At 49.5% G+C, this 25428-nt stretch overlaps 1 protein-coding gene across 5 annotated transcripts in view; it reads right to left on the bottom strand.

The window, feature by feature from the left end:
- Nucleotides 1-25428, bottom strand: part of FAM53B (family with sequence similarity 53 member B) — a 138311-nt gene that overhangs the window by 100456 nt on the left and 12427 nt on the right. Inside the window, exon 1 of one of the 5 annotated variants that reach the window (XM_032175691.2) lies at nucleotides 21176-21515. The exons of 2 other annotated variants lie outside the window; for them this stretch is intronic. The gene's annotated coding sequence lies outside the window, so the exon portion shown is untranslated. Of the gene's footprint in view, nucleotides 1-10047; nucleotides 10204-13622; nucleotides 13649-21175; nucleotides 21516-25428 lie in introns of those variants that run through there. 2 more of the 5 variants (XM_058435912.1, XM_032175697.2) reach the window with 2 other exon arrangements.

Below are 25428 nucleotides of genomic sequence, written 5' to 3'. Positions count from 1 at the left end.
GCTGAGTTTGTACACATACATGTACTGCCTATTCTTAAAACATTCTGGAGTTCTCCAAATACCACATGCAGTTTCCTGCCTCCAGACCTCTGCTCATGCTGGTCTCTCGGGCTAGAACTTGCCACCCACTTCCCCTGCTCCCTGCTACCCTCTCAGCCTCCAGACTCTCTAACCTCGTCTTTTAGACTCAGCTCAGGTGTCACCACCTCCAGGAAGACCTCCACACCCCACACTGAGTCAGGTCACGCCCTCTGCCTCTGTACAGAATGCAGAGCTTGAATCACAGGGCCATGAAATGAACCAGCGAGCTGCCGCCCCCACAGACTGTGTGCTTCTGGAGGGCATGAGCCCAGCCTTAGTCCCCTGAGTCCCCAGAACCTGGCACAAAGAGCTGCTCAGGAAATGTCTGCTGAAACAAAGAACACAATCACCACGTTAAGTCAAGTCTCAACGTTCTTGGTGCCAGAGATACTGAAATCTGTCTTGCTTGCGGGGGTTTCCGACAGCTATCAAAATGTTGTTAACACTAATTCAAAGCACAGCACCTCCCGATTCACGGAGGGGCTGGGCTCAAAGTTTTCTGGGTTCCGCAGTAGCAGAGCATAACAGAAAAACACAGTGACCAGCACAAAAACCCCTGTATGTGATCATGCTCACACCTCCTCAGGAACCTGCAAACACTCATCAGAGTTTCTGTGGGCGGGAGGGTGGCCAGCAGCCCTCTCACACCCAATCATGGGAAAATCGAGAGCCCAGGGCCCTGCCCTAACAGCTTTGTTTTCTATGTTCTGCTTTTAGGAGGAGGAATCTTGCTGCAGTCAGGGCCTGATGTGAGGCAGGCAGCACTTGCAGGGCCGGCCCTGGGCCAGGCAGAGCCTGGACAGCCCAGGCCTCTGCAGGAACCCCAGTGGGACAGGGAGCGCCAAGATCCTGGGAGCCTCCACAGAGAGCAAAAAGGGTCAAGGGGAAGATTATATACACATGTGACGCTGCGCTCCTTACAACAGACTTTTACTCAGAAACAAAAAGTATTTCTAGGTGACTGTAGTTGAACCGGCAAATCTCATGCACGCCCTGTGTTGTGCTTCTCTCTGGACAGTATTTCCTCCCGGTATCAGTCTCGTCCCAAGTCCAACACGCACTAGGCTGGCTGTGCTAGGGACTGAGGGAAGATGGCAGGTGATACATAACTAAGTTCACGCAAACAGCAAGTGTTCAATTAGGTTTCCCACAAGGCATAGTGTGTCATATGATAATAAATCCACAAGGACAGAGAAGTGAGCCTGGAATTCCAAGTGGGGAGGTAAAGATCTGGGGAGATTTCCTAGAGGAAGCGGCACGAGTGTTGGGCAGGAGTTCAATGCCAGAGATGGGGTGAGAGTATTCTATTAGGATGCTGCTAAACGACATGTCTGACACTCCAGCAAGCTAGGGGGATGGGGCTGGGAGTGGAGGGCCCCTTCCCAGCTTTTGGTGGAAGGAGCCTCAGGATGCCCAGACGAGTCAGCCGCCACAATGTCAGCCAGTGCCAGCGCCAGCGCCCTCACAAGGCCCAGGCAGGGGGAGCTCTGCGCACCGGACAGCCACAAGCCGCCACCCTGCTCCCTGCTTCCCATCACTCTGCTTCTCTCCACCTCTCAGAGGTCTGCCCTCCCAGAGCTGTCCTGCCTGAATAGCAGGCAAACAAGCTGAGCTATGGGGGTGGGGGAGTGGGGGCACAGGCTGGTGGTTTACTCAGCTGAACAAAGCCAGGTGACCCAGGGGATTCTAAGAGGTCGTCCCAAACCTCGCTCTTTTGTAAATGGCAGCATAAAGGTAGGAAGCTGCAAAACGGTTATTTCCATACCCCAATATACCAACAGCCCCAGCCGTGACCCAAGCAGCTCGCCCAGAACGCCGACAGACAATACAGTAATTGTGTTCTCCCTTGGGGAATGGGAGTGGCCACACACAGCCCCATACGAGAATGTCACGATCATCTCAGACTCCCGAGTTACAAATATGTGATCAAGGCATGTGCTGGGCACGCGCTTCCCACGTGTTTTCGTGGATATGAAAGCACAAGGGCCAATGTGCCCAGCTGCTGGGGGCTGGGAGCTGCAGAAGGCAGAGTACTGGGGCAAGGAGAAAACCACACAGAAACGCTCCATTCAAAGCCATGACTGAGTTAGTGTCCCCTTGTTTCCGAGGAGCGAGAGTAGAAGGGGGAATACTCCTTGACAAAACAAAACTGTGAGAAAAACTGCAAGGCCAGGCAAATCCAATGCCTGCCCGTCACCTCCCAGTGACTACATCTGGAGCTAAAGATACAAGACCCAGCAGTGATTTCGGGTTCACTCTGGACAACTAAAACCCCCAAATGAGAGGAAACCACCACTAACCACTGAGCGCTGGCTGACTGTATGGACTCCAGCACACCACTTCCTGGCTCTGCGCCTGCTTCCCCAGATGGCTCCCAGGGTCTCTCACCTCCAGCAGCCCCAGCTGGGCTCAGGTATCATCAGGGAAGGGAAAGAAAGGGTACAGCAGTCATTCTTGACGTGGTTAAGCACTCTATTTCCCACCACTGCACGGAGACACAGATTTCAGGGCACCTGAAACAAAGGGCGCCCAGCCTTGGACTGACAGCAGTGAGTGGGAAGCCTCGTGAAGCATTCCCGAGTACAGGGTAACCGGCTGTGTCCATGACAGCTCTGTCAGCTCGACCCAAATGCAGCCTGTCTTTGGTGAGAATGGGTAAAATCAACCTATCTGGAAAACCAAAAGCTCAAAACTCAAAATCACCAAGGCTGCCTCCGTTAGTATCTGGGTTCCAGGTGGAGGGTGGAAACCGAGATGGACAGTGGACGGTGTGTGTTAGTGATAGAATAAAGGTAGGGAATAAATGTGTCTCCAACTATCATGGTGAGAGTCTGAAGACAGCTTCCATGAAGATGGCTGAATGGAAAACAAAACATCTCTGGGAATCTAGTTTCAAGTTTCCCAGAAAATAAGATGCAGTGGGAAAATGAAAGGAAAAACGAGCCTCATATGCCAGGCAGCCAAGACCCACACAGGCCAACCCACATCCTTGCTGGGGGGAACACTGGGGTATCCGGCACCTGCTTCAGCAATGTGCACTGGTTCTCCAAGCGTGGACCCCAGATTGGTAGAGAATTGCCTGAGAACTCATTAGAAAGGCAAAGTTTCAGTCCCCAATGCCAGACAAACTGAATGAGGGATGGGACCCAGCAATTGTGTTTAGTAAGCCCTCCAGGTTGAGTCTGGTGGTCCCTAAAGTTTGAAAAACACATTTTTAGTGGATTTGGTACCTAGAACCCTAGTAACTGGGAGGACAATTTTGCAGATGAGAAAATTGGGATCCATGAAAGTTGAGTTTCTTGCAAAAGCCATGAGGTCAGAATTGGACGGGTGGCCTACTATCCACCCCCAGCAAGTCCTCTGGCCAGGCCCTGGAAATCTAAATCTAGATCAAGATGATCCTTGGCCTTCAGGAGTTCCAACAGTCCCTAGAATGCACTGAAGGAGAACAGTGGCATCGTCGGAGCCTTGGGGCCCCTTCTCAAGACCCTTGGCCCAGCAGAATCAGAGGCTGAACCAACCACCCAGGTGCACAATGCCCTGACCAGTAGGTGAGAAAGAGGCAGGTAAGGATGCCGTGTTTCTGCCGCAAATGAAAGGGATGGGAAGGGCTTTCAGGCAATGGATTGACAGGCTACATTTCTCAAATTCAGCAAACCATTTGGAATGACACTAAGAATTCCAAAGGTTGACTATGCGGTGAAATACGTGCGAGAATCAGAAGGAAACAAAACGTCACAGAATAGTTGCCCAAGAGGTAAAAACAGGGTTGAGTGAAAAAGAGAGGAGGGATTGCTATTAGATATCTGAAGAAATACGAAGAGAACACCTCAATTCTTTGAAAAATATTAATTACCATCTGGCGTATCTTTGCTTTACTTCCACTTGCTGTATTGAGTCTCTGTCAAAAGAAAGAACTGAGATACATGTTTCATCTACCCTAAGAAATTTCTGTCTAACAACAGAAGTTATCTACTTGGTACACAGCAGCTAGGCTGCCTGTCACAAGAATTTAAAAATTAAATCTTTATTTGTAAAAAATCCCTTGCAATATCTATTAAAATCCAGAAGGCACTTTTTATTTATTTAGTTACTTATTTATATTTGGAGACAGGGTCTCACTCTGTCACCCAGGCTAGAGTGCAGTGGCACGATCTTGGCTCACTGCAACCTCCGCCTCCCAGGCTCAAGCGATCCTCCCGCCTCAGCCTCCCAGTAGCTGGGACCACAGGTGCATGCCATAACACCCGGCTAATTTTTGTATTTTTAGTAGAGATGGGTTTTCTCTATGTTGACTAGGCTGGTCTCGAATTCCTGGGCTCAAGCGATCCGCCTGCCTCAGCCTCAGGAAGGCATTTTTAGATAGGAAGATTAAACTAGGTGAAGCACCTGAGTGATTGTGGGGGGGGGGGGGGTGCGAGGGTACAAAATGAATCCCCAGGTCACCCAGCATCACAGGGCCATTCAGGGGGTAGAAGGGCCCCTGGCCTGAGACTAGCTTCCAAAATTTAAGGGACATATTTGTACTTTCAGAGTTTTTATTAGTACCCTGAGTACTGGCTTATCTTTGCAAGTTTACTAGCAGGTGGAACACGAGGTAGCAAGATTATGACGGCAATGACCTTGAGCACTGCAAACAGCCTGGGCATTTCTACTAGTCACTGCCATTCACCATGGTTCGCCCTGTGCCAATAACCTGGAGAGCCAGAAAATCTGAATCTGCCTTCCCAATGTCTTAGCCACTCCAGGGATCTCAAACTCAAATGCCTTCCAGGGCCAAGCAGGAAACATAAATGAGAGAAGCATGCTGCATAGGAACCGAGATGATGTGCAGAGAACATGCCTGGTCCACCGTGGACGGCTCTGGCTACAGCTAACTGTGGTGGGTTGTTTGGGAAAGAAGACCCAGGCTACTATTAAAATTTACCTCCTGGCTTGTTAAGAGAAACTGAAAGTCAGGACTTCTTTGCACAATCTCCTTTTTATGTTCTCAAAAAAATTAAAAACTTGTAAAGCATCATTTGAGACAAACAAATCATGTCTGAGGACCACATCTGGCCCTCAGGCCACCAGAGTGCAAACTCCGGTCTAAATGATACTGACGATTCAGACCCCTGAAAACACTCAAACGACTAAGTTTCATCTTGGTTTGAAGATCTCCACGGACTCGCTTGGCCTTAGCGATCCAGTCACACATTCTCATCGGCACCACTCCCTGGCTCATTCGGTGAGTTAGCTGGAGGCCTGAAAATGCCTAGACAGCTCAGACTGTGTGAAATTCCATGCACAACAAAGTAGACCCATAAAACTCCCAATCACAGACAGGAGAGGTCTGCCTTCCCACCCATGGACTTGGAGAGACAGTTGATCTGGTTCGTTCACTCAGCCTGGCCCCATGGGAGGCCGTTGCACCCATTCCATGGAGCAAAACATAGCATTATCTGAAGTACAGCAGAGCCTGGGGTCTGCCCTGCCCCCACCAAGACAGCTCCCTTCTGACCTCGCCCACGAGGTGGGGTAGGGAAAGTTTCCATGCCAAATACTTCTAACACACGCAAGTAAACCCAGCAGATGGAACAGACAATTGTGGATCCCTGACGCCTCCAGACTGCTGGCTTTGGTTGGGTCATCATGAAGAGAACAGCTGCTTCCTCAATCACGACTACTGCACAGAACAGAGGATTCTGTTTTGATGACTTCTATGCAAGACATAGAAACAAGAGGGGAGTTTCCTGCCTTTTATTTCAAAATAGCCCAGGACAAATGAAGACTTCTTGTACCATAACAACACATTCAAAGGGAAAGCTTGATGGAGTTGGTTTTCTTAAATGTCACCCCACAGTGAGCAACCTACTTCTCTGCCCACAGGCCGTGATAAAAATGTCATCAGGGAACCCATGCAGAGGAGCAAGAGATTTCTCTTTGAAACAGCAACATGTGCACAATTGGGGACAAAACTAGGTGGTGAGGAGAAACTGGCTTTGGAGCAGAGGGACCTGGATTTCAAGCCAGGCTCTAGCCCATCACAAGCCACACTCTCTCAGGGACATGGCTAAAGCTCAGCTCCTGCCCAGTGGGACTAGTCACCCCCAGCTGGCTGTGCAATGAGCAGATGATAAGAGAATGTATGCAGAGTGCTTGGCACACAGTAGGTGCTCAGAAAACGCCAGCACTCTAAAAACAGATAATTTCCATTATAAATTTACTTGTGCCCGGGTTCGTTTGGGCACATGCAGTTAGTCTCCCTGAGTGCTGGGACAGCAGTGAGAAATTTAGGGTAGAGCCTAATCTCGAATGATCTCACCCCTCCACTGGCTGAAGAAGGAAGACACAGGACACCATTCCAGGAGTGGCTGGCTAGAGGCAAGCATAGTGTCAAAGGTGGCAGTGGGATGGGAGGGGGACACGTAATCAAGGCTGGCCTTCCAAGGCTATTCTTTTCCCTTTTAAACCATGTGGGTAAAAATTTTCCATGTACAACCTCTTAAACACAACTTCCTCCTTACCAGGCACTTCCTTCATGCAACTATTCTAGAGCTAAGTTCATCAGGCTTACTTATCTGGTTTTCTTCTTTTTTCACTCTTGCCCAAGGTCCTGAAAAGTCCTCCTGGTATCTTATTCTTGCATTTTATAAAGGTTTCCATTCTGATTACAGAGGGAGTGGGCATTGTTTAAAGTGTGAAGATTCGTGCAGACTGTACCCATGTAAACCAAACATGGAAAAGCCAGCCATTCCTAACAGGAGCACTGGACTGGACTCCTGACTGTACAATGCATTTCAGAGACTCCAATGTAGACAGCCTGGACTACAACCAGCCCCCTGGTAACTGGTCACACGGCTCTTCTCCACACTCAGAGTCCACCAGCATGCTCAAATGTGGGGGAGATGGGTCCAGCACTGATGCGTTTATGCCTGGGTCTGATGAACTGGAGATCTATGCCCTCCATATTTGCCTTCACTCCTCAGAATGGCTCTGCCCCTAGTTAGCTTCCAAAGAGATTCCTATTCAGAGCATTTATGGACCAAGCAAGACAAGAGCTACAGTTCAGCCCAGCTCCAAGCTACTCAACAGACGGCATCAGTGTTGGCAGTGGACAGCATTTTAAGGAGTAAGTCACATGATACTAGCTAGCTGAGGGACCTGGAGCTCACCTTCCTTCCTCATGCCACACAGTAGCCATCATTTTGAATGAATGAAGTAGTTCTTTATCTGATGCCCATGGAAAACATGGTCATTTCATCAGATCATGTATTTCCCATTCCAGCACAGTAGGAACAATGGTATAACCCATCAGGCCCAAATGGCCCAGAACAGAACAGGTATGAATACATAAAAATGGGATTTCTGTAGGACCCAGCATGCAAACACACACGGGGCACTGGACATGGCAGAGTTGATGAGGCCAATGGCCCCAGTGAACCAGGAGCTGAGGTTACAGGCTGCAGAGGGGCACTGGTGGGGGTCTGCCAATGGTCACAGGATTTAGGGACAGCCTCTTCACTCCAGGCCCAGGTTCCCTCTGCCACAGCAGACATTTCTCCATCACCTCAGAGTCAACAAACTAATTTTCAATTCTGTGTTTTGGAAGCAGGAAGGTCCACTGTCTTTTCTTTCACCAGAATGCCTCCTCTGCACTTTTGGTTCTCCCATATTTGGATTCTCCCCACACTGGGACACAGTCTTGTGTGCTTCTACCTGATGGAACACTCTGCAATGACAGCAACATTCTGAGTCTGTGCTGTCCAACGTGAGAGGTGACCACCGCATGCGGCTATTAAGCATGTGACACGTGGCTAGTGCAACCAAAGAACTGAAGTCTTCGTTTCATTTAGATTTAATTTAAATCGCCACATGTGGCTACAGCTAACATACTGGACAGCCCAGGTCCGGAGTGCAGAGTATTCACGTGGAGAAGAGGTCAGTACATTTTTTTTTTTCTGTAAAGGGTCAGGCAATAAATATTTTAGGCTTTGTAGACCCTGTGGTCTGTAAATTCTGCTGCTGTGGTGTGCAGGTAGCCACAGACATTACCTACACAAACGGATGTGGCTGTGTCCCAATAAAACTTTATTTACAAATGTAGGCAGTGGGCCAGATTTAGTCATCAGGCTATAGTTTGCCAATCCTAACTTTGGGAGTTCAAACCCCAGAACTACTGCCCATGAGCTAAATGACCTTGGGCACTTTACCTTACAGAATCCTATATTCTTCATCTATAAAAAGGGAATAATAACAGCACTCACTTCTCAGGGTGGTTATATGAATTAACAGCGAAGCCTAACGCACAGTGGCATTCAAAAAGTACTTGTTGGGTGAATGAAAATGGGAAAGAACTGGTGCTTGGACTCGCACTATCCTATTTATTCCTCCCCCTCTGTTAAGTAGGCACTATTATTCCCAGTGCGCAGATGAGAAAAGCATAGCTCAGAGAAGTGAAGTGGCTGAACCAAAGTCAAAAGCCATCAAGTGGCAGCACTAGAACCCAGGGATCCTTTTTACTGGTTCTGTGCCCTGCTCTCTCTTCTCTCAGGCTTTTCTAACTGACATCAGCCCTACCCAACATTCTGCCCAACTGTCTGGGCTCATCTGTACTGCCTTGTACTATAAGAGGCTCCATTTATAAAGGAAAGTTTTTTTTTTGTTTTTTTTTTTAAGGATTCTAAGACGTTGAGCTCTACTAGTTCCTGTTCCAGACACTGTTCTGGAGCCCATGTCACCAACAGTAATTCACTAGAACACCTCTCACAAGGCGGCTCCCCTCTAGCGTGTGGGCTTCCAGTGAGGTGTGGCATGCTAGACCGCCACATGAAGTTCTGGCTGTGGCCCTTCCCCGCATTGCCTCCAAAACTGTAAAATGCTTCCCTGACCTTGGAGATGGTGACCAGAGAGATACTCCCTGTAGTTCTTCCTAGAGGTGCAGGGGCCTTCACATGGGCTGATGCACCTCAAACATGAACTGAACGATGGCTTGCTTCTTCCTGCATTTGGCATGAAGATCCAGCTCCCTCCCAAGTCTTCTCCCTATCTCCTCCTGCCTATCTCCTCCTCCATGTCTGCCAGGATCAGCACTGAGCAGAGGAGAGGGCAACCTGGGATTGCTGTCTTCTCCTCCAGGGCCCTAAGACACCAGTGGCTGTGACCACCATGCTGGCTCCAGTAGCAACCAGCGGGTAGGACAAAAATTGAGCTAAAGCTAAATCAGAGGTGAGCAGCCAGACACACAGGGAACAAGTGCCTGGGCTCTAGCTCTCACCTATGCCTACACTCGGGGCTAAAAATTCAGCCCTGTCTCCAACAGCGCCCAAAGCCTGGCCAGGCCAATGGCTGCCTCCCATAAGGGACTCTACCCTGGTTCCCCCGGGTTCCACTGATCCACCCAGAAACTGGGCAGGATCAGCCACGCTCAGTCGTCGTCTTACAAGTACAGGAGAAGGGCTTGGGCAGGCAGGAAGCTGGCAGACCCAGGGAGCTCCTCAGGTGAGCAGACGGACACCACCCTGGCCACGCTCCTCCATGGCAGAGGAGCACGCCACCACGCCATGTCTCAGAACAATGACTTCCTGAAATCACGTGTAACACATAAGGACTCACTTGAACCTCATACATGCTTTTAAAAATCATTTTTTGGCCAGGGGCAGTGGCTCACGCCTGCAATCCCAGCACTTTGGGAGGCCCAGGCGGGTGCATCACCTGAGGTCGGAAGTTCAAGACCAGTCTGGCCAACATGGTGAAACCCCATCTCTACTAAAAATACAAAAATTAGCTGGGCGTAGTAGCACACGCCTATAGTCCCAGCTACTTGGGAGGCTGAGGCAAGAGAATCACTTGAACCCAGGAGGCGGAGGTTGCAATGAGTGGAGATCATGCCAACTGCTGCACTCCAGCCTGGGTGACAGAGTGAGACTCCGTCTCAAAAAAAAAAAAAATCGTTTTTTCCCCCAAAGCAAGTTAGAACTCATTTACCTGTGGACTATCACGTACTCTCCTGAGCCCAGGTGTCTGATCTCCTCTCTGCTCCTACTTCTGGCCATAACGCTCTTTCACTCCAGTTTGGTGCTCAACTTTTGGCCTACGCAGACGCAGCCAGGCCAGATCCTCTTTTATTTTCTTTTCTAACAGGTGAAGGCATGTGCTAACCTCCCTGGGAATGAGATGAACAGAGAGGTTTACTGTTAAAATCAAAACCATCTGTGGCTAACTTACTCACTTTCTTCTTCCCTCAGGAGTAAATGCAGATGAGCAAAACCCTACCAGCCTTGGAAAAGACACCCCCCAAAGCCAAGACGGGCTGCTAACTGCAGTTCCGCCTCCGCCTCTGCACAGGTTCAGTATTTTTCTTAATTCTCTTCTGGGCCCAGGTCACATGCCACACAGTCAACGGGGCCTGGAATCTGGGCTGGCATCTGAGGGCGGCAGAGGCCTCAGGCGCACTGGCTGCCAGGAGTCAGGTGACTCAGGCCCGCCATTCTCGAGTGTCTGTGTCAGCAGCTTCCCCCTGCCTTTGAGAACACTGGTGAGAACAGGCTATGACAGAGCCCAGGGGGCACTGAAGCTCCCTCTTCCATCGCACCAACATGGTTAGGTGCCTGTTTTTCCCTTTAAAGAAAAAAAAAAAAAAGGTAGTTTTACACTGAATCAGACTGTTTCAACTCACATAACGCCAGAACTTTGACTTCTTTAGTTCCAGTGCAGCACACGCAAGAGGTTCTGGAAGCTCTTGGGAATCCCAAGTGCCCCCGCTAAATGTGGGAGTTTTGTCTAAAAATAAACAAAGACCACATCACTCTGGCCAAGGCGGCACTTGATGAAAATTCTCAGAGGCTAGTCTCATGCTTCTCCAGGAAGGTCACTCCAAGGTCAAAAGGCTGGGCCCCGGGCAGTGTCGCCCCGAAGGTGGGCCTTCTCCCAGCCCTTCGCCCTTCCCTTTACTGCCATCCTGACCTAGATCAGCTCCACTCCCCTCTGAAATCTACACTCTTCTCACCCAGGCTCCAGGTCTCCCAGATTCCCTGACACAGTCTCATGCTGCTGTGACTGCGGACACCTGCTCTCCTGGTCTGGAATATCTCCTCCTCCCCATTCTTCATCTGTCTAAACTCCTGCTCATTCCTCAAGACTCAGGTCAGCTGTCACTCCCTCCAGGAAGCCTTCCCTGCCCTCCTCTCTTCAGCTCAGTTAGAGAGACCTTCTGTGACTTCCAGAGGACAGTGTAACTCACCAGTACCTTATGTAAACATATCTTCATTCATTTATTACACTGTGTCTAGCACATAGTAGAACCTCAATAAAAACCTGCAGTCTGACTGTCCATAACACGAGCTATGAGCTCCTTAAAATCAGAGATTCGGTAGATGCATCTCTTAATTCCTTGGGGCCTGACGACGTGTCTGACACACATAGTAGCTGTTACTCCATATTGATTGAACTGCACGGAGCCTGGGGGCCACCGCCATGGCAGGTATGTTTTGTGCTCATCACAGGAACAGTGACACACCCAAGGAGGACACAGTGGGTGAGGATGACACGCTCCACCTGGCAGATGAGTTCTGTCACATCCATGAGACCAGAGGCAGCCGAGACACCTCAGAGACCTCCCTTATGCAGCCCTCGCTCACAAAGCTTCAGGATCTCACTGTCCTAGCAGAAGGTCTACTTCAAGGCCACCCATGCCCAGCCACCTTGGTGGGTCCTCTGGAAAGGACGCTCTAGGGCCAGCCCCAGAGGGGAGGGGCTGTCACAGTCTGGAGTCAGGGCCCCCTTCCAGAACCTAGTAAACAGCATGAGTCTTCAGACCCCATACAAAGGGGTCTCCCTCAAAGCTACCCAAAGTGCAGCAGGAAATCTCATGAGTCAAGACTGTCCATCCTGTTCACCCCACAGGATGCCAGCCAGCCCCAGACTCATGAGGCACAATGCTCACCAGACCCAAGGAATAGGCGCGTCAGGAGTCAGAGGCCTGTACCAACAGAAGCCAGGCAGCACAGCCTGGACCCTTCCCTCTGTCCTCCAAGCCAAGGGCTCCTTTCAAAGCTTCAGCAAGCTTAGATGAGCTCTTGCTCCTGCAGACACTGAGGTCAGGTTCAGGTGGCAAAGGGATCTAGAAGCAGCCGGAATCACACCGCAGGCTGAGCTGGGGGCAGGCACTCCAGCTGCAACCACATAACCTGCACCCGGAAGACGCTGACTCCAGGTGTCCAAGGCAGCTCCCCCAACGTGAGAGGAAGAGCAAAAAACAAAGATGCCCACTGCAAAGCACCTAAAGAGAATCCAAAAGGTGGTAAGTGGGCCCCTCACTCTCAGTCTAGGTAGGGAAGCAGCCATTAATTCCTTGGTTTCTAAAGAATTCATTCACAGAAGTGTCAGTCACAGCAGAGCCAAGACGGTGAGGCCACATCATGACCCATACATGCATTTAACTTTCTATGCTTAGGAGCAACACTAAATCACTTTTGGTAAACAAAGATTTAGTTTCCTAGAGAGAAAACTTAAAAGATTTCACCAGTCTCAACTCTTGGTGACAGACACACTGCAAACTAAACTGTAATGCATACTTTCAACTTTTCCTCCCGAAGAAACCCTACGCTATCTGAGAGAGGAAGATGCTGGAGGAGAAAAGGCTCTATCTGCCCCAGCCTGACCCGTCCAGCCAAGCCCAACTCCAGTTGAAGTCCCCTCTGCTCTGTCCTGTATCTTGTCACCACTGACTGACCTCCTCAGGGCAACCTGCCTGACTCACGTCCTTCCGGCCTCCCTTCAGTCCTCGCAACAGCACATGCTTGCCACAGGCTGCGTGAGATACTCACTAATGTTTAGTGGGCTCTAAGTGTCCTCACGTGTGGTCTCACTCAGGGCCCCGAACCTATGGGCTGGGGGTGCTGTCAGCACTGCCATACTCCAGAAGAGGCAATGGGCGCCAGAGAGATAGTTGCCTGCTCAAAGGCACATGGCATGGCCGGCAAAGGGCAGACCTGGGATTTGAATCCAGGCTTCTGATTCCAAAGCTGAATGCTACTTTTGCCCTCGATGATACAGAATTGGGTTTCACCTAGACTCTGCCCAAAGTTCCTCTGTGACGCCAAACAGTCCCATTCTTCCTGCAGCCACAAGAAGCACCTGGCTGGCATGCAGCCGACCACGGGCTTTGCAGCAGAACCCCTGCCTGCCCGGTCACACTCATCTCCTACCTGGCATTGCTCTGCAAGGCACTACGCCCATTGCAAGGGGCTTCTCAAACAAGCTCTAAACTGATCTTCCTAAAAACACTGGGTGGCAGGACCAGCAAGGTGAGAAATCGGAGGCCCAGTGAGGGTTACAGGGCAAATTAGGTCCAGCAAGTAGGCAGTCTGTGCCCACTATCTTCCAGGCAGGAAACTGAATCGTTTGACTGCCAAAGGGATTACAGGGGAGAGCGGTTCCTACGGCCCGGTCCCCAGGATCATGCCACAGAGGGGCTTCCACGCATCCTGCATTCCTTCTGGAGACTCAAAACCACAGACCTCTTTTCCCCCGGGCTCAGGAGCCAGGCTCCCTCTCCTCACCCAGATCATGGAGACAGCCAGCTGCAGAGAACTTAGTCTTTCCACTTCCAAACATGCAGAGAAGCTGCTCCCAGCCAGTGGACAGAACCTCCCTCTGCTCCCAGGCCCATGGCCAAGGCCAATGCCAGAGCAAGGGGAATTCCAGGCAGGGCCGAGGCCTCTCCCAGCTGGGCTTTGTCTGTCAGGGTGCTTCAGGCTTCAGCCAGAGGGCAGCCTGGGAGGGAGGGTGGCCTCCACGGGGTGGGGGCAGGCAGTAGCAACTGGAACCTGCATAAGCCGCCTCTCCTGCACAAGGCACAGTCCAGCTGCCAGGACACACAACGGCCCCAGACACGACCTGTACAAACCCAGCTATCCAGGAGCTCGAGGGCCCACCCATGCCGCCTCCTAGAAGTTGCGGCATGGCACCCAGGCGGAGTTGCCAGGGAACGCCCACTGGGCAATGCACATGTCCTACAGCAGGAACTCTCCTCCCCTGGTGAGCACTGGATGGAAAAGCAGCAGGGTGTGGTAGAAAGAATACAGGGCTGAGGTCAGCTGGGCCAAGTTCAAATCCCAACCTCCCCTCTCAACCTGGGGTGAGTGATTTCTCCAGGCAGCATGTCTTCAGCAGTGAAATCGGGCTAGTCCCTGAGCCACAGGCTGTGCTGAGGATTAAATGAACTAATGAAGCAAAGTGCCCGGCTCCACACTGGACACCCAGCAGATGTCCAACCAATGTCTGCTAAATGAATGTGGAAATTGCAGCCCTGAGAAAAATAGCAATTCTCCTCTTCTCCCTTCACTGGGCCCAAACCCAACTCCCCACAGGGGGGAAGAGCCCTTATTCACTATTCACTACTCACCACCACCACAACACAGCCGGGCAGATTGACACACTTTTGGCAAAGAGGCCAAAACCTTTTTCATCAAGCTCACCTTTACAAGGTTCCAGCACCTTCCGTTGGGACTGGTGGGTGGGGATGGGGGATGGATAGCATGTTTCACTTGGCTAATGAACTCGGTGAGCAATGATCAAGTTCACCTGCTGGTCTACGCTAAAGCAAGCTGTCTTGCAAGCAGGAATTAAGGTTCCACGTCATGAGAACACAGCAGTAGGGCAGGGACTCAGGAGACAGAGTCTGCACCTTTGAGAACTGGCTACGGGACCCTGGGAGAGTCACCTCACCTCTTAAGGTTCGGACCTCTCTTCCAGAAGCTTACATCAGCAGGCCCAAGAAGCTCTCGCTCTCCAAGTCCCCTGGCCATTCTAAACACAATTCTATGAAATGTAATCCTGAGTATGTTCACAGGAAGACAGGCTCTGAGCTGACAGAGTGACATTCACTGCAAACCTGGGTGAAAAAGACTCACCACTCACTAAGAATTGCCAGGATATGCCCTGGAACCTAACTGCATCTTTCCTCCCCTGAGCCCCAGGGGCACACGGTATGCCAAACCCCCAGAAGGAACAAGACCACTAGGACCGTGGGGAGGCAGGCCCTGCACAAGAACCGCCCTGAAACCACAGCCTGAGTAACATCTGCCCCCTTCAATCTGGAAAGAAGGTGGTTCAAAGGGACTGTGCTGAATCTTGGCCCAGCAGAAACAGAAATGACCTCGATGATGCCCACAGCAGACACTTCCTGAGGGAGGGGTGCCTCTCAGATGCCACTTCACCAAGACATAGCAGCAGCAACAGAAAATGCCAATAGATTTGCTCCACTCCCAAATACGAAAGCCCCCAATTTCCTGCTAAGGAATAGGGAAACTAAGGAACCGACCCCTAGGTATGCATGGGGTCTATTACAGCCCTCACTCCTCAGTCTTGGATGCACAAGAGAATCGACTCAGGAACTTTAAAGATACCAACGCTGGGTTGCTGCCCCCTCTCCAAGACTGTGATGTAATTGGGCCTGAATGCAGCCTGGGCATCTGGATTTTTTTTTTTTTTTTTCAACCTTCCCAGGTGACTCTAATGTGCAGCCAAGGTTCAGAACCATTACTCTAGCTTCTAGAAGTTCAGAGCACATGGGCCCCAGCACTCTCCTACAAACTCTTCAGGGGCAGAAAGGACAGCATGCCCAGCCAGGCAGGCCTTGCTAGAGATGGGTCTCCTTATTCTTCCTTCAAAACACACACACACTCACACAGCCCCCAGAACCAACCTGCAAAGAGCCATCTGTCTGAGACAGAATGCAGAGCCGCTGCCCAGCCCTGGCTGGGGCGTACCAAGTTCAGTCACACTGGAGGATATACAATTGTGTTCAGTTACTTGATTACTTTAGGCATGTAAATAAAATATGATATTGTACAGACCTGGAGTGGCAAACACCACATCATAATTCACTTTGAGACATCTGAATTACAAATGCAAAAAGAAAAAAAAGTTGGAAACACTTTTAAGAATCTCTCTGAATGGAAAATGGAATCTGAATAAATGGTGGTGCTTCCAGTGGGCTGCCAGGTTTACTTCCTGTTTCCCCCAGAAGGTCACCGGAAATGTTTTCTTGTGGATCTGCCTTTTCCGAGATTGATGCAAAACATCTCAGCCTCCCAAACTATGGCACTGCCTTTGGTCCTATAGTACATACAGATTCCAATCACTCCAAAAAAACACAAAAAAACACAGCCATAGCAGAGGGGAGCGGAGGAGAAAAGGCAGTTAAAAGTTCTAGGTTTCTCTGTGGTGTTAACAACACTAAACAAAATTTCTGCTTTGAGATAAAACAGAACCCAGTGCCTCTATCATATGAACACACAGCACGGCATATGGAAAGCAAGCAGGCTCTGAAGGAATAGAGCTCCTTCCTGGCTTTCTGCCTTCCGGCTATGTGGCCTTGGGCCAGTTACTTGGCCTCTCTGAGCCTCAGCTATAACTGCAGGTTTGCTTTGAGAATTAGAGAGTGTATACAAAGCCCAGGGCCCAGGGTGGGCCTTCAACAACCAGTGGGTGCTGCCATTATTCTTTGAACAATCTGCACCCATTTCAGCTAAATCCTTGGGAATCATATTATACCAGCACAGGGGAAGAATCTGTTTCTTTGTTTAATGAGAGAACAAAAAGAGTGAGTGGAGGAGTCAGGAGTTAGCCTGCCACTGCATTCTGGGGTCAAATGGGCTGTTTACCAACATGATTTGCTTTCACCCTCCTGAGAGTGGCACCGTGAAAAAAGTCCTTCCCGAGACTTACAGATGCCCAAGAGGCAATGTGGTTTCCATGATATTCCAGCGTGGTCTGGCCAAGCTGTCCCCCATCCCCCACGCAAAAGCCAGCTTCCCCGTGCAGCCCCCACAGCAGGAGAGAGGGAGAACCATTAAAGAAGCGGGGGTGCCTGTCACACTTCTCTGTAACCCCTGACGTGATGTGAAATTCTACAAGGTAGACCCTTTGAAATGCAAAATCTTCCAGAGTCCTTCAAACGTGTTTTTATTTTCTCGGGTTCCTAAGGCTGCTTTCAGATCCACCCATCAGCATTTCCCCCTCTCAATCAACCCCACATTTAACCAAAAAAAAAAAAACCAACAAGAAAAACCCAAGGACGTCTCTATTTTTCAGAAAAGCTCAAGTATCTCCAACCACTGTGAGGGGAAAGAAAATAAAATCTTCAGCTCCAGCCTCCTCGCATCACTCCAAGACACCCAGAAGCCAAGTTTCCTCTGGAAGATTTCCTCCCATCCCAGCCAGCACAGCACTCTGTTGCTCAGGATCTCAGAGAACTTTCTTAGATAAGAATCCGAGTTCTCCCTGACCCAAGTTCGGGAAGGTTAAGACAGGAACCACCAAAACCACAACCCGCAATACACGAAGCCCAAATCTTGCCCCAAAACCCTGTGCACGGGAGGTTTGGATTAAGCATCAAAGACATTACCTTAAAACAAAGTTGTTTGGCAAAGAAAAATACTTCACTGTAAGAAGAACCCTAGGGAACGGTAAATTGCTTTTGAATATGGACTTTTCAGTGGCGCAGTCATTAATCATGTTAATGTAAACTGCGCTACAACAAAAATTTTCTAAGCAAGTCTCAGGGCACATCAGCATATCTAAGCCTCTGGGTTTGTTTCCAAAGTTCACATCCCGGCAGGCAATGAAACTGCTGTTAATGGGGTCAGCTATTACAGTGCCGTCCCCAACCTTAAGCCATAATAAAGGTGACTCAGCCATCCAGAAAAAACCCTCAAAGTTAGGCAGGAAACAAACAAATTAATCAGAGAAAGAGAGTCAATGATTTTTGGAAAGTGTATTCACTGGACAAGTTTAAACAGAAACTCTCCCTGAATGATCGGACTGACATTTCAGGAAGGAGTTGAGGGAGAACAATCAACACTCCTCCCAGCACCCAAGTCCCCTGGCCAGACCCTGTTTTGTGGAGTGGAGGGGAGGGCAGCAGCTGGACGAGGCGAGGAGGAGGAGGAGAGTCCAGCAGAGCTAAGCTTCGCTGAGCCCCGCCAGCTCCGGCTATGTGCTTCGTGTTGGCAACGAACCGGTTCTTTCAAAAGAGGAAGAGTCTGACAAAAAGGACAGCTGCAGCAAAGCAGAAGCTGAGGGTAAAAACCTCTCCAAAGCCCTGAGCTCAGGATTCTCCCCTAAAGTTAAACAAATCAAAACACCATTGGGGTTTGCAAGGACTAGTTAATCTATTAGTCTTCCCCTTGCTGGATCAATTAAAGAGAGTCCCTCCACATCTGGTTTCCATCGAAAACCGAAACTTGTATTATCAGCATATTACATAACAAATTATGCCTGCAGGTTTCTTTTATTACACATCAGAGAGGTGTGCGTGGTGGTGGTAATGATGGGGGTTGTGCCGATCTGAGTATTTGCTTATTTCGGTCTTTTTATTTGAGGGCAAGAACAGAAAAGTTTTCCATACAATGCGCAATTTAACTGCAGAAAGTCACGCTGCCCAAATAAAACATCAACTGAACAATCCGAAGGTGGGCCCAGAGCTCAGTCTTCAGGGCCCAAGGCATCGAGCGGTGGGTGAGAAGTGTGCTTTTTCAAAGAGCTCCGCAGCGTCCCCTGCTGCCAGCTCCTAATATTTAAACACAGCTCTCTCCTCTCTGGCCTCCACAAGGGGAGGAGAGCAGGCTGGCCCTTCCTGAGCTTCAATCAAGGGTCAGGCGCCTGCTCACTGGACTCGCTTAAAGGAACCCAAGCCCACTAGGCTTCTATAGGGAGGATGGGGAGGCTAGCGGGGCAGTGAGAGAATATACAAGGGGGAAGAGAAAGACTAAAAGATGGAAACAGAAAGAGCCCAGGAAATAATACCAGGACTTCCCATAAAATGTCAATTAAGCGTAACAACCACGATGACAATAAAGTATCATAAAGCTCTTTCCAAAAGAACTTTATGAACTTCCAAAATGCTATGTGCAACATACCCCACGTTGAAAAGAGAAGGGGGAAACTGATTTAAAACATTATGAACCAAGACAGTGGAATGCTCTCTACTTTGTCCTGAGAAGACTGGAACATTCAAGTCCACTTCTGCTGCAGTGAGGTTGCTAGTTTCTATTTAAAAACTTGTCTTTGATATCAAAATGACTGCACATGAATCTCACCTTCTCAGAAGAAAATAGGAAGTCGTTGGGCAACATTATTTGAAATTAAATCGCCTCGTTCTCTGAAGGAACGTTTGGAAGAAAAAAAATACAGGCCTTCCCCACGCCTCTCCTTAGCTTTCTAACCTGAAAAAGCGCCTGGAAGCTGAATCGGCAGACTCCCAGGTTGCATGATGGGTGACAGCCAAGTGCAGACACAGAGTCAAGGGCTACTAATCCTGAGCCAAACCTTCTCCCACTGAATAGGACTATCAATTGGGACAAGTAGCTGTTTCTGTAGTCCACAGCTAAAGGCGGGGGAGGGGACCCTGTAGACCCGCAATTCAATATCAAAACTGTAACTGACACAAGTTACTCTTAAATAGATAAATTAAAATGAAACCAAAACCTGGCCTAATAAAGAACAGTGAGTTTCACCTGGTCGGCTGACTCCATTCCTTCCCAAGTCCTCAAACCAGGTGGCATCTTTTAAACGAGTCCAGGATCTGGAGCAAGGAGGAATCTCCCTGCCAGCCGGTGGGGACTGCTGGGAACACATATGCTAGCATGTCATTTGGAAGTCTGCTAATATGTTGTAAGCAGCACAAGACGCTTGCCTGGCTTCCCAGGCCAATAAACAATGCCATTCCAACTCCTGCAGCAGTCAATAGGAAACAGTCCCTTTTCTCCACCATCCAACAATTGAACAAACATTTGTTCCTGTTGAACAACCGTCAGCCTGGCTCCATCTGCACCCGCTCCTGCAAGGCGAGCGCGGCGGCGAAGGCGGCGGCACAAGTGCCCACCCCAGGATCCCAGACCTGGAATGCAAGCCATTCCGGGGGCCACTTTCCTAACACTACCGAGTCCAGAGATTGTACCGTATGGAAGACTCGGAGTGTGGCCTATAGGAGGCAGAATCCCATTCATCAAACGCTGCAAAGAGCTTTTCTTTGTTCACCACCGTCCTAAGTACAGTACGTGTTAATGAGCCCGGGCGGTCAGATGGAAGGAGCTCGGCTTCAGGGGGCGTCCGAACGCGAGGGACCCGGGCAAACCTGTCCGCGCGGTTCGTCGCTGCTGCGGCGCCCCGGCCCGTATTACCAGCATTGTTCCCCAAGTCCGAAGACGGGGGTGGAGAGCTGGGGGCTGGGGGCAAGGTGGGGGGCGGGGGGAGCGAGAACACACTTGGGACAACACAAACCGCAAACCCTCCCCTGATTCTGGGTGTCCTCGTTTCTTTCGTCTCTGCCCCAAGAGAAACCCTGAGCGGGGAACCTGACTCCCACGGGCTTGCAAAATCCAAGACTAGCAAAAATGTGACTCGACCAGTGTGCCTGTGCCGGACGGCCCTTCTCGCCATGTGCAAAAGCCACGCCGGCGCGGACGCCCCCACTCCGCAAGCCCCAGCCGTGGCCTCCCCGAGGGCTTCCCCCGCCCGGGACAGAATGCCCCCTCGCACCCTCACCCCCATCCTGACCGCCCCGGACAGTCCAGCAGCAGCAGAGCCCGCCGCCTCGCTCCCGCACCCCGGGGGTGGCGGGTGCAAACTTCCGCGAACAAAAGAGTTGTCTGCAAACGATGCGGGAACTTCGGGGCGAATGGGGCCGCCCGGCTCCCGAGACTCCGCGCCTCCTCCGCAGCGGCTAGTCAGGGCTCAAGCCGAGACGCGGAGAGGACACCCCCAGGCGCAGCAATCCCCGCGCCCGCCCGCCGTGGCCTGGGGAGCGCAGACTTTTCCGCCGCAGCCAGGCTTGTTCCTCCCCACGCCTGTGCTCTGACAAGTCTCACGCCTGCATCAGGGGCGAGACTAAGCTCCCTGAGAAACCGCCCGACCCAACTCAAAGGCGAAACAAGGCAGAAAAAAAGGAAACCAGCAACATTAGGAAAAAAGAAAAAAAAAAAGGCAAGCCCATTGCGCACGCAAGCCGGGCTCCCTCCAGCCGGCGGCCGGGACGCACACGGCCCGGACCTCGCTCGGGGCCAGCCCCCCGGCCACCGCCGCCACCGCCCGGCCCCGGGTCGCTTACTGTGCGCGGCGGGGCGCTCCGGGCGCGGACCCCGCGCCGTCACCGCCAGCGCTAGCCAAGTCGTCCGGGCTGCCCGCCGCGCGTCCGCGGTGCGCACGCTCGCCTGCCGGCGCCGAGCGCTTTGTACGAGCGGCTCCCGGGGAGGAGGAAATCGACTTGTCACTTCCTGAAGTGTTTGCAACTCGTCCCTTTAACCGGCACCGACCAGGCCGCCCGCACCCGCCGCCGCCGCGGGGCCGCCCGACCACGGCTGCGTGAACTCGGCCCGGCGCTTAGCGGGCGGCGTCGCAGGCCCGGGCGCTAGGCGCGGCGGCGGCGTGCAGGAGGCAGGCGGCGTGCGGCGGCGGCGGCGGTGGCGGGCGAGTGTGCAGTGCGCGCAGCCGCCGATGGGCGGGGAGTGAGGGACTCGCGGCGCGCCGCCGGCGGGGCTAGAGGGCGTCCTGCGGGCTCAGCCGCGCGCCGCTCGCCGCGCTCGCGCTTGCGAGGCCCCGGGACGCGGGAAGTGGCCCCGGGCCTGCGCCGCGCCACCGCGGCTGCCCGGGCCCCGCGCCAGGGGCCCTACGGGCTTCTCTCCCCGCCCCCCGCACGAGCCGGGATGAAAACGCTGGGCCGCATAGGCTTCAGGCGTCCAGCTTCCGGGTTATTAGATGCCGAGGTTTAAAAGAAACGATCACTTCAGTGGCGTGCAGGACTGCGGGCGGGTGGGGTCGGAGGTGGGGGGGACCTTGAAGTGTTGTCACACTTTGGAAAAATAAAGCGCAAGTTTCCTAACTCGGGGTGCTGAGAATGTGTACTTCAGAAGCCACATCCAAAATACATGCAACTGGCGAAGGAAGGATTTGTGGTTGCTAAGCAGAGGCAGAGCATGTTTAGTTCTGTAACTTAGGATGTTGACTTAAGTTCAGGAATGTAACCCTGATAGAATAAGCAGAGTATTTTCATTGTGCTGCTCACCTGGGGGAGGGGGATTGTTTTCCTTGTGAAGTGAAGCCCTAGATTTCCCATTACTCCTTCCTAGTGGTGTGTGTTATTTTATTGACCTTGTATCCAAAAAGCGATTTTTAAAGAGAAGGTTTTTTAAAACTCCCTATGCCTGTTTTCTGTTCTCCTTTGCCAAAAAAACAAAACACCTCATTACTTTACATGGATTGTGTCTGCGCCATTTGAATGGTTCTATTCATAAATAAGGAAACTTTCTGTTGCTTCTAGGAACATTTAATTGGTTTTAATCCAATGTTTCAATCCCAGTATCAAACATAAATGAACAATTAACTTCTTGAGCTTTGTGCGCTTGGGAAACTATTATATTTCATGGCTATTGCTGAAATATTTCAGAATATCATCACACTGGACCCATTCTTTTCAGAAAAGCATGAACTGACATCTCCTTTCACACTACAGCTCACTCCACTGAGTTCTGCTGCATGATGAGAATGGACAGCAATCAGTGGAAAGAATATGAGTCTATTCATTTCAAGTTACATGATGTGGGATAGAGTCAGTTCATCCTAAGAAAGCCAAAATGAGCTAACATACAGAATACTAAGATATTGATATCCTTACCCATATACGTTGCTTTTTAAAAATGCATTAAGGACCAATCTTGAAAGGAACAAGATCTAAGAACCGATGGTGAACAAAAGAAGGCCCAAGGAATAATCTAAGAATGCTGCTATGCTTAACGAAGAGTCAGTGTTTCCCTAAAGCCATCTGATATCACACAATCACCTCAGCCTTTGAGAGCTTTACGGATAGAGTTTAATTTACTAACGTTTTATTAGGAAGCCTAGAGTGACTCCTGCTGGCAAACATTCAGTTTATTCCTACAATTACTAGTTCATCAGGTCAACTTAAAAAACAAGATGCAGGGTCCCAAGCCTGGAAACAATTATTACAACCATTATTCTTGTTGCTTTCAGGATGATTTGCGTTTCACATTCCAAGGATGGTGGTCATGGCCAGTTCCTCTGCTGTAACACCTCCTTTCCAACCTAAAGCAGCCTGTTTTTCTGGTTCTGAGGCTTTCTTGAGGCTGTCTAGAACTAATATACTTGCTTAAGAAGTTATGCCATTAACCAATAAATAGTTACTTCTCATTTTCTAGATCTGTATCTCCAAAGGCTAAAAAGATATACATACATTAAGACCTGTGTCACACTTAACCTTCTGTACTACAGGCTCTTCCCACATGATATAATAATCCTACAGCTATATTGTAAAACATCCTCACTTCTTAGTGCTCAGCTCCGTAGTTCTTTCCTATGAAAAAATTCTACCCAAAAGGTTGTTGTTATATTAGAGTTCTGCTCAATTCAGAAGAGTAGCTAAAAACGTAGAACTCTGGATTTAAAGCTATGTAAAAGCTGCAATGGGGCGGGGACATGGAGCTAAACTGTCTATCTTTGTTCAATCCAAAATGGTCAAAACCAAATCAAAACCAGATTTTGCACACAACCAGACACCTAAATGCAAATTCATAGGCCAATTTAGGAATAAATCTATAAATAACCTAAAAACTATTACTTGTAACTTTTCCATTATCATCAACCAACACTAACCTGATTAAGCCAGAGAACACCCTGGGAAATATAAAATGCAGGGATTACTTGCAGTCTTTTACGTCAAGACCAATATATGACGGCCCAGCACAGTGGCTCAGGCCTGTAATCCTAGCACTTTAGGACGCCAAGGCAGGCGGATCACTTGAGGTCAGGAGTTTGAGACTAGCCTGGCCAACATAGTGAAACCCCGTCTTTATTAAAAATACAAAAATTAGCCAGGCATGGTGGCAGACACCTGTAATCCCAGCTACTCAGGAGGCTGAGCCAGGAGAATCGCTTGAACCTGAGAGGCAGAGGTTGCAGTGAGCCAAGATCGCACCACTGCACTCCAGCCTGGGCGATAGAAAAAGACTCCGTCTCAAAAAAAAAAACCAAAAAAACAAAAAACAAAAAACACAATATATGGAAACCAGGGATAAAACACAGCAATCCTAGTTCTCCCAAAGAAGGACTACCAAATAGAGGCACACTTGTGTGTAAGGTATGCAACACATTTCCACTCAAAACTGCCTGGGAGATAGAAATTGAGTATCATTCTATATTAGAGAGCTCCCCTATTACAAGTTTAAAGCTCTTAAGCAACAGGATGACAATAAGGGTGTGTTTTATTAAGGGTGTAACCTACTATAACTTGTATCAACAAGCTAATAAAAGTATTCACCTAAGCACATTTGTGCAGACGAGGGTAAAGGTTGGGTTTTGATATGCACTAAGGAGTGTCCTAGGTAGTTAGTGGGTGTTTTATTTTTATGCCTTTAGAACCAGATAAATGTGACGTTCAAACAAAAAGCTGAGCTTTGAGGATTGAGCAAGTACCAGCAAATGTTCAGTTTTTCCCATCAAATCTATCTGTATGTATGGTTGTAAAAAGAGCTTACCACGAAAAATTATAAACTGGTTTGAGAGAATAACATACTATCCTTTTTAGACTAACAAGTGAACTAAACAAACGCCAAACGTTATACACTGGACTCAACAGCAGTATGCAGATGCACGTGTATTCACCCCTTTATTTGGCTTCCAAAAGCCACTGCCTCTTTGTCACAACCCTTGTATTAAAAGCCAGTCATTCACATTTCACACTGTTCTTTCTACATTTGAAAAGATCTTTTTTAAAGCAGAACCTTTCTAAAATTGCTTATAATAAATTATGAGAAGACAGACATCACCAAGTCCACCTTAAGTATTTTCAAAAAAGATAGGTGACTGGAAATAAATTAGCAAAATATACTTCTTTGGAAAATATAAGAAGTTTCTGGTTATAGATGGAAATAAAAAATCTGAACCTATCATGGGGGCAATTTTCATGTCTTACTAAGAAAAAAAAGTTCTGTAAATTTTCCCACATCTTTGTCCAGCTACAACTAATAACCCTACCTACATTAGCATGTAGGGATCACATGACACATTAATCCCTCTGTTCTTTCCTGTCTGTTCTTTTTATCTGCTGATGAAAATAAGAAATGAATTATAGCTCTGGCTGGAATCATGCATGTGTGTATATACATACATACATACATGATACATATATATATACACACGTACCTTTTTAAAGAGGTATTTGGTTCCTGAGGACAAAATTACTCTTTGATCCAAGAACTAAATAAAACAATTTATTTTCACTGAAAAATAACCTCAGCAATGAGTTTAATAATACCAATCCCACTCCTTTGATACAAAATAAGAGTTGAA

This window comes from Hylobates moloch, unplaced genomic scaffold (genome assembly GCF_009828535.3).
Source record: "Hylobates moloch isolate HMO894 unplaced genomic scaffold, HMol_V3 SCAFFOLD_3, whole genome shotgun sequence".
In the NCBI taxonomy this organism is placed as follows: Eukaryota; Metazoa; Chordata; class Mammalia; order Primates; family Hylobatidae; genus Hylobates; species Hylobates moloch.
This window is presented reverse-complemented; position numbering and strand designations above follow the sequence as displayed.